The 9,399-nt window shown below is 37.5% G+C and overlaps 1 pseudogene; it reads right to left on the bottom strand.

Moving 5' to 3' along the window:
- Positions 1 to 1,554: 1,554 nt before the first annotated feature.
- On the bottom strand, positions 1,555 to 3,110 carry LOC145069989 (alkane hydroxylase MAH1 pseudogene; annotated as a pseudogene).
- Positions 3,111 to 9,399: the final 6,289 nt, after the last annotated feature.

Below are 9,399 nucleotides of genomic sequence, written 5' to 3'. Positions count from 1 at the left end.
ACAACAACACTACAAGAATACCAAGCTAAGCCAACGACAAAAGTCGTCGTTACAGGTCACCCTATGCTGACGACATGTTGTCGCCATATCTTTTGAAACTTTTGACCAATTTCCTTTGACCACTATATTTGTGCCGACGACGCGTCGTCGCCATAAATTTGGCGGGAACGACGAAAATGTTGGCGGTAATCTGAAAATCTGTGCCGATGACAGGTCATCGGTATATGTATAAAAAAAACTATTTTCCATTTATTTTTATTCCATGTGTCAGAAAAACTGAACGACGTAGTTTTGGGAAATGGTATCCCGACGACTTGTCGAAGTGATGCTATCGCGACGACATCTATACCGACGACTCTATTGACCTATGTCGACACGACTACGCCGACGACTCTATACAGACGACAAGTCGTCGGTATACGGTATATCGACGACAAGTCGTCAGGATAGGGTCCGAAATTGTGGTCACCATAGGGTTTTATATATTGTTGTAGTGCGACTAGACGAACTAGTTGGATAGCAACCAAGTGTTGACATCATGTTATAAGATATAGGTTGTCATCCATTTCAAGTCTACAATGTATATTACAGAATAATATTAGAATAATATTAGTACTTCAATCAATCAATCCAATTAACAACTAAAGATTTAACGAATCAAGCACTTGATTTTTAACCAAAGAACACAAGGAAATCAGTCATTAAGCATCAAATATTAATTGTATTTCTAACACAAGTCCCCATAATCAGATTGAAGTTAATCTCATTATTTTCCAATAGCTCCTATACTACTCGGGAGAAACTGTATATCATTATCATAAAAAGAAAAAAAAAACACAACCCTTTGTTAAGGAAAAAAACGAAAACAGACATAAGAAGGTTAAGGGCAAAATTATCAATTTTTTTGTTTCCCTCAAAAAAAAACAAAAAGGTTTTCCATTAATTAAAAAACTTAAATCTCAAAAAAAAAAAAAAATCTAAATATAATAAAATAACACATGTAATAATTTAATAGGATAGAAAGATTTATAGGAACAAAAGAAGGAGGATATTTAATTTCTCAAAGTTAATAGATCCCAAATCTCTCAAAAACTTCCGTAAAAAGACAAAAACATCTTAAAATTAATTTGTTGTATAGATTGAAATGCATATTTTTTCTCAAATGTCAAGTCTGAGCAATGGATTCATTTGTAATTAAGTTTACTTGGTTAGCATGTTTAATTTTTATATAAAAAACTTAAGTTTAAATTTTGACAATAAGTTCTTTTCTGCTCTAATACAAATCTTTTTCTTGCAAGGCTCTTTTTTTTGTTATTGCCCTAGGCCTAAAAAAAGATTTAGACCGGGCCTCTTCTCTAGTTTCTTTCCCTCTCTTACCATTTACAAATGCAACTAAGTGCAATGCTTAAATAGTATTCCATAATTAATGAAACCATGTTAATTGCAACTCTGAGATCCCCTTTTATTTATGCAAACCGCTGGTACATACATGTCCCAAAGCTATTATTTAGAGAGTAGAACCATAAACTTAAACACACAAACGACAAACAACAAACCAATCACTCACATTTTTACTTCACTTCTCTTTTAGTTAACGTAACTTTCAAACCGTTCTTCATCTTGAGTATAACGGAGTTACTTGGAAACACGAGGTGTCCTTCCACAAGATCGACATGGTAATGGCATATGATTGTGGCTGCCACTATCTTCAGCTGAGTGAAACTCATGTTCTTACCTAAACAAGCTCTTGGCCCAGCATTAAATGCAGGAAACTTGTAAGATGGTTGACGTATGATTCTTCCATCCACTGAAATCCACCTTTCGGGCTTAAATTCCATGCAATCGTCCCCCCATATGGATTTCATCCTTCCCATGCTATAATAAGATAGGATAATCATGGTTTTCCGATCAACTTGATGGCCGCTTGGAAGAGTATCCGGTTGTAATGGAGTTTTGTGTTGATAAGGAACAGGAGGGAATAACCTTAAGGCTTCAGATAATGCGCCATGAAGATAAACTAGTTTGTCAAACTCGATTGCACGAAAATCTTTCTTACCCACATTAATCTTCTTCTCTAGTTCTCTGTGAAGCTCTTCCCTGATCTTATCTTCTATCATAGGATTTTTGGCAAGAAGATAAAAGAACCAAGAGAGGGCGCTGCTGGTGGTATCTCTTCCTGCAATCAACAGATTCAGTAAGACGTCCCTCAAAAACTTGTCAGGGTTCCCAGAACTTCCACCTTGGTCTTTATACTCTCTCAGGAGAGCTGTTGATAATTTGAATTTTTCATCTTTGAATTCACACTTCATCAGTTTATTTAACTCGTCTTGTTTTTGGGCTACGATTGCGTATATAAATTGATCAAGGGTTTTCCATGCATCACTCAACTTCTTCTCATTCCCCACTCTAAGTAGTTGTTGCAATTTCCTTACGTTTCGAGGCATGATATACCTCCAAAACATCACTTCTGCCATTTCTGATAAAGCCTTCTCGCATGGAATGTAAGGAAAATCGAGAGAAATGCTTTTAGGGTCGTGATCCAAAAGCAATTTGCATATGGTATCAAAAGAGAACCTCTCAAATATATCCTGTAAATCAATCTCCACCTCTTGCATGGAAAGATATTCTAGTACAGGCAATAACCCACTTTCCACCTTGTTCCATATTACATCTTCTAAGAGACTACCAAAACAAAGGGACTTCAGGAGAAGCATTATTGTTCTACGATGGAAATGCCATAAGTCTCCATCAGTATTAGAGAATCCATCTCCAAGGATATCAAAGATCTTACGAAATCTATGGCCTCGTGGATAATTAGAGAAGTTCTTGCTCATTATGTGATGGACGTCTAAAGGATTTGTGGTGCAAAGCTTATTCGTGTTGGTTGTCAATGGGCTTTTGAACACGAACGTACCATCATTACATGTCAGAATATCGGTGGCGTAATCATGGAGTCGGTGGGCATTAACAATGGTAGCCGGTAATGAACCAAGAAGTGGCCAATTAATAGGGATGACAGAATTCTGGTGTCGAGATATATGTAGAACTATAAGGAAGGAAATAAAAATGGATAAAAGAAAGAGAATAATTAAGTATACAAGGAAGCCCATGGAAAGAAACGAGAGGAAGGATCTATGTTTGAAGAGAAGAGGTTGTAGCCAAATCGTGGTATATAAAGGGTATCCTATAGGTTGAATGTACAAATACCCCGTTAGGAAAACAACTTTCTCCATATGAAAGATATACAAATAGTACAATTAGATTAGCTTTTTCACTAAAACTAATTTTAATTCATCAATTTACAAACTTAAAAACTCTTCAAGAATTGTTTCATCAACTTATCTATGGGGATATACAATTTTATTTATATTATTCTATTATTGTTTGTATAATTTGTCTGCTTTTGATTAATAAAAAATTAACAGGCCCACCATTATTATTGAAAAAACTTGTACAAAATACATATTATGAAAAAAAAAAAAAAAGATTGAATAAGTTGTTAGAATGTATATTAGGTTAGCGCATTGTATTAGCTTTCGGCCCATGCCCATCTCGATATGTATATATGTGTTGTACTGTTGTATATGTTCATTATTGAAATAATAGGAAATTATATCATGGTATTAAAGCAAATTTGATCTAACTTTCTTTTTCAGTTCCTAAAATCTCTATTTACCATCTTTAACCCTCCTCTCTCTCCACAACTCCATCTATTGTCGTTGCATCTGTGTTGCTCCCACTTTCTTTCATTTCTCTTACTTGTATTTTAAGTTAAGGATCTTGATCAGGTTTTCCTTTTAATAATAATAAATACCCGACCTTTATTGCATTACAGGTATTTGGGATGAGATAAACCAGGTCGGATATATTTGTGTATACCCGAAATTACAAACAAATGTTTTGATACATTTGACCTATAAATTTAATTTAGTTTTTTTTAGAAGAACATGTTTTTTATATTAATTTGACCCCATATATGGTGCAATGGGTTCCTATAGCTAGAGAAACTCATTTACTAAAAGAAACAACCATGATCACTAATCAATAATGAACAAAAAACCCACTATCGTCTAGGGTTGTGTCAATAGATGGGGCAGCATAGGTGACGGCTCAAGGCCTTTAAATTTTTAGAGCCCCAATTTTAAATTTCTTATTATGTTAGGACAAAAAAAAATGATATATCGTGTATAGAGGCAAAGCAGAAAAAGAAAGGATTTTGTGCCAAAACAAAATCAAGAAAGAAAACTAAAGGACATTCAATTCTTCCGGAATAATCATCACATTGGGTTTCTCACCACCATTAATCAAAGTGCTCAATTAATCAATTACGATTTTATCAACCAACGGCAACAAAATAATCCACTCATAATAAATCGAATGTGGTTTTTTCATACAGCCTAATGATTTATCTTTTCAGATTTTTTATTTCAATCTTTCTTAATACATCGATTTCGATAATTTGATTTCATGCATCCTTCAAAAGAAATTGATCTTGTATTCTTGTTAATATGAGGCAATCTGATTGATTATTGTTTTTGATTTCTGCTTAGTGTTAATTTAATTTCTGATTTGTGTAAATTATAAGATTTCGTTATTGTTCTTCACTTCTTTTATGTTAGTTTTCTGAATAAAAAAGCTAAATTCTATGTTTTCTTTCTGATTTTCGATAGATAACGTGAAACTTCGACATTATAAATTTAATTTAAAATCCTTGTTGTTGAAGTCTAAAAAATGATTCAAAAATTAATGATTCAATATCACAAATTCACAACTAGATATTCTTGTTTTCTTTAATTGTTCTTTCTCATTAGCAATAATTTATAAGTTTAAAATATTAACATGTTGCCTAAAAAAACATTTATATGGTAGTGAAAAAAAAACAACAACAACAACGAACAGTTAATATTGTCTTTAAAACAAACAGTGTAATACTATCTTTAAAACGATTTAAGGATAAATTTATCTCATTTAAAAAAATCACTCTCACTTACGAAAAAAATTACCGTAAAGACTTCATTTTATTTATTTATTTATTTATTTTTGGTCACATGCCTTAAATCGGCTTGAAGCAGTTGTGCTGCCGAAGGGGGAAAAATCCATAGATCAATCTCGGGATTTGAATTGTCCAAATCCTCTAAGGGTTATGATAATTCTTACATGTGAGTCAAAGGGTATAGACACCGAAATTTGAAATATTTTTATTAGTTTAAATTGCATTATTTTTCGAAAAAACTTATTATAAATAATTATTATAGGTTGATTTTTATAAAGTGATCAATAAAATATTTAAAGGATGTCTTATTATTAACCCGTGAGTAAAAAACCATGCTTGTGTGGCAAAAGTCAAAGCAAAGTTAAAACCACATGAAGGTACGTGACATGCATTATAATCGAAACGAAAGTTAAAAGTAACTCTTTATATTATCATGTCAATGTTGCATTTAAAAGAAAAAAGATAATTAAAAGGAGAATAAACAGCTAACAATCTAGCGTAGATGCATGCATAAGGTGTACTGTCAAAATGAAAAAGCTGTATACAAAAGGAAAAGTTGCACGAGTTGTCAAGGTCAAGTATAAATACAGGACATTCAACTCTCACATCTCACAATTCACATCCTCTCGTAGGAACGAAGGGTTGTTTATTTTTTTTCCTTCACATACGTGATTACCCAACATAGAAGAAATAGAGGGTATTACCTAATGTGTATTATTTAAGAAAAAAAAATCACCTATTCAATTAACTATCACATTAATTGAATACCCAAATTTTCAAACCCAAAATCCTATTTACCGGACATTACCCGAATTTAAAATGGCTCTGTCGGTTTAATGGAGTAGTAATTGTTTTCGAGAGACCTTTTAATATCTCAGTCAGAAGGTTACCGAGAGATGTACCTCCCACCTTAGGCCTAGGGGCATACTTGTCATTTTATAATTTGTAGCTTATGTGGCAATTTGGTGTTGATTTGAACATATCCTTAGGAGGGAATGGGGCACCCACGGTTAGGGGTGTCAAAAAAACCCGAACCCGATTAATCCGACCTAACCCGAACCCGAATAAGGTAATTAAGGTCAGGTTTAATAGGGTTAGAACTCTTAATCGGGTTATTCGGGTTAACCCGACTAACCCGAATTATTATTAGGGTCGTATTAGGGTCGGGTTTATGGTTGATTTTTTCAAAACAATTCGGATTGCGGGACCCGAATAAGAATTTATTACCAAATTTTTTTTTACTGCGTTGAATGACATGAATTCAAGATCCTATGAGATTTTACAACCAATACATATTTCTTATTTAAACAAACCAGACAGTAAAATTACTATGTATAGAGATGTATAAAATGACATAACTTTCCTCTCTTCTTAATGCAGTACGGTTGTGTTATAACAGTTTTACGAATTTTATTTACTATTTACATTACTAATATGGTAAAAGAAACTCCAAAAATTCATATCGTATACCAACTTTACAATTTAAGTCCCTATGCATGTGGATTATGTATTAAAATATCACAACATAAATTCATCTTACATTTCAGCCTCAACCCGACTAACCCGATTAACCCGACCCTACAAACCCGAAACCCGATTAACCCGAACCTGATTAACCCGTACCTTATTAGGGTCGGGTTTCAGGTGAATTGTAACACCGTGAATTTCAAAATAATTTTTCGCAATATAAAAAAAACATTTCTCATTTAATTTCATAAAAACATTAAGTTTCAAATTCCAATCTGTATCATACAAATCCCAAGATCACATAAATATATCAAAGTCCCCTGCGTGTGTACAGATCAAGCCGGCGCCTTCCCACGGTCATCGCTAGTACCTGAAACAACAACACTAACACTGTAAGCACGAAGCTTAGTGAGTTCCCCAAAATACCACATAAAACACATATTAGCCACTCGAGGCTATAACTCTATGGGTCCGTGCACCCAACTCTGTGAACCCTTAGGTTCTAACTCTAGGAACCTTTCGGTTCCAACTCTGTAATCATGCACAGCATAAATCACATAGAAATAATGCAGTACAACATATGGCATACACATAACATACATACACTAACACATAGCTCTGATTACCTACTCAAGGTAAAGTATAGTGAGAAGACTCACCTCGCGTGTCTCGGTATCTCACGAACCCTGGAAACCCCTCGTGCTCGATCCTCCGAGCTCTAATCCTCCTATAACATCACATGACTCTAATTAACACTTTTTATCTCTAAGGTTGACTATCCCTAAGAAGTCAACACAGGTCAACGGTCAACGGTCAACTTTGATCGGACTCGGCGAGTGCACACGACAACTCGGCGAGTCTAGACGTTCTCACCAACTCTCTAGGATTCCCTTTCTACGCGTCGAGTACTCCCCCTGACTCGACGAGTTTCACCTGGTAGAAATCGCGGGGCCACCCCGACTCAACTCGCCGAGTCTCAAGAATGACTCGGCGAGTCCCAGCTCGACTCAGTCCACTTTGACAACCCTCTCTAACTCGTCCTGACTCACTGAGTCAACCCCTGACTCGACTGGACCACTCACTGGCCGGTCCAAGGCAATCTTCAAGCTACTCGCCGAGTCTGCTCATCGGACTCGGCGAGTCCATGCCATGCAATCACTCAAACTTGTTTCTAAGGTCAGATCTACTCCAACAATTCATAGATCTGGCCCTCCTAGACTGATTCACCACGTAAAGCCCCAGACTTGGTGCATAAACAACCTCTATATGACCATATATGAAGAATTATCAACAAATCTCACTACTCAAGGTCATAACCTCCATTGTTCTCTATAAAGCTTGATGAATGAGGCTCTCTGGACCTCTATGGATCCAGATCCGAAGTCTCATCACTAGCAAGGGACTATTTGGCCATCCAATCAACTCAACAAAGTCACAAGAAACCCTAAAATCAATTATACTTCACAAAACAGGAGATGAGCCGAAATCATACCTTTAGATTGAAGGGCTAAGCTTCAAATCCACCGAATAGCAGTCTCCTTTGCCTCCTCTTGGCTAGAACCTCCCTCTTCTTTGCTAAACAACACACAAATGTCAAGAAGTGCTTCCTTTCTCTCTCAAATCGCTAAAGCACTCTAGGGTTTCTCTCTATGGACTGTTGGATGCAAATGACGGCCATAAGGCCCTTTAAATAGGTCCCAAACCCGAGAAATTAGGGTTTCATTAAACAGCGTGGACTCGCCGAGTCCAGACGAATCCCGCGTCCAGAATCGCGACCCTACTCGGCGAGTCTGAGCTCCAACTCGCCGAGTCCCCTCTCAAAACAAAAAAACAAAACAATAAAATACCTGGAAATCCGGGCTGTTACAACTCTCCCCCACTAGAACTAGACTTCGCCCTCGAAGTCTCGCTCTGAAAATAGCTCCGGATGCTGCTCCCGCATCTCGCGCTCCGACTCCCAGGTCATCTCTGATCCCTTCCGGTGTTGCCACTGAACCAACACCAGAGGTACCTCCTTGTTCCTCAGAACCTTGACCTTCCGATCTCTGATGGCTACTGGTCTCTCGGCATAATTCAGGCTCGCATCCACCTGAATATCCTCTAATGGAACTACTGCCGACTTATCGGCAATACATTTCCTCAATTGCGACACATGAAAAGTGTCGTGGATTTGCCCCAACTCTGTTGGCAATTCCAACCGATAGGCTACCCAGCCTACCCTCGCAATCACACGAAATGGCCCAATATACCGGGGCCCCAACTTGCCCCTCTTCCTGAATCGAATCACTCCTTTCCAAGGAGAGACCTTCAGGAGAACGAAGTCGCCGACCTGAAACTCAAGCTCGGACCGGCGTCTGTCTGCATAACTCTTCTGTCGGCTCTGGGCGGTCAATAACCTCTGTCTGACCTGCTGAATCTGCTCTGTCGTCTGAAGCACGATCTCTGTACTGCCCATCACTCTCTGCCCAACCTCTCCCCAGCAAATGGGGGTCCGACACCTCCTACCATACAACAGCTCAAAGGGTGGCATACCAATGCTCGAATGATGGCTGTTGTTGTAGGAAAACTCTGCCAAGGGTAAATACGCATCCCAGCTACCCCCGAAATCCAACACACATGCTCAAAGCATGTCCTCAAGCGTCTGAATCGTCCGCTCACTCTGACCGTCTGTCTGGGGATGATATGCGGTACTAAAATGCAATCTAGTACCCAACTCCTCATGAAATTTCTTCCAGAATCTGGAAGTAAAGCGCACATCACAGTCTGAAACAATCGAGATCGGCACCCCATGCCGAGATACCACTTCTCTCACATATAACTCTGCCAACTTCTCTGCTGAAGAACTCTCACTGATGGCAAGGAAGTGAGCGCTCTTCGTCAACCTATCCACAATCACCCAAATTGCATCAACTCCTCTGGCAGTTCTCGGCAATTTGGTG

Source organism: Lactuca serriola, chromosome 8 (assembly GCF_051521515.1).
Source record: "Lactuca serriola cultivar US96UC23 chromosome 8, Lser_US96UC23_V15, whole genome shotgun sequence".
Lineage (NCBI taxonomy): Eukaryota > Viridiplantae > Streptophyta > Magnoliopsida > Asterales > Asteraceae > Lactuca > Lactuca serriola.
The sequence above is the reverse complement of the archived record's forward strand: the minus strand, read 5'-3'. Positions and strand labels throughout refer to the sequence as shown.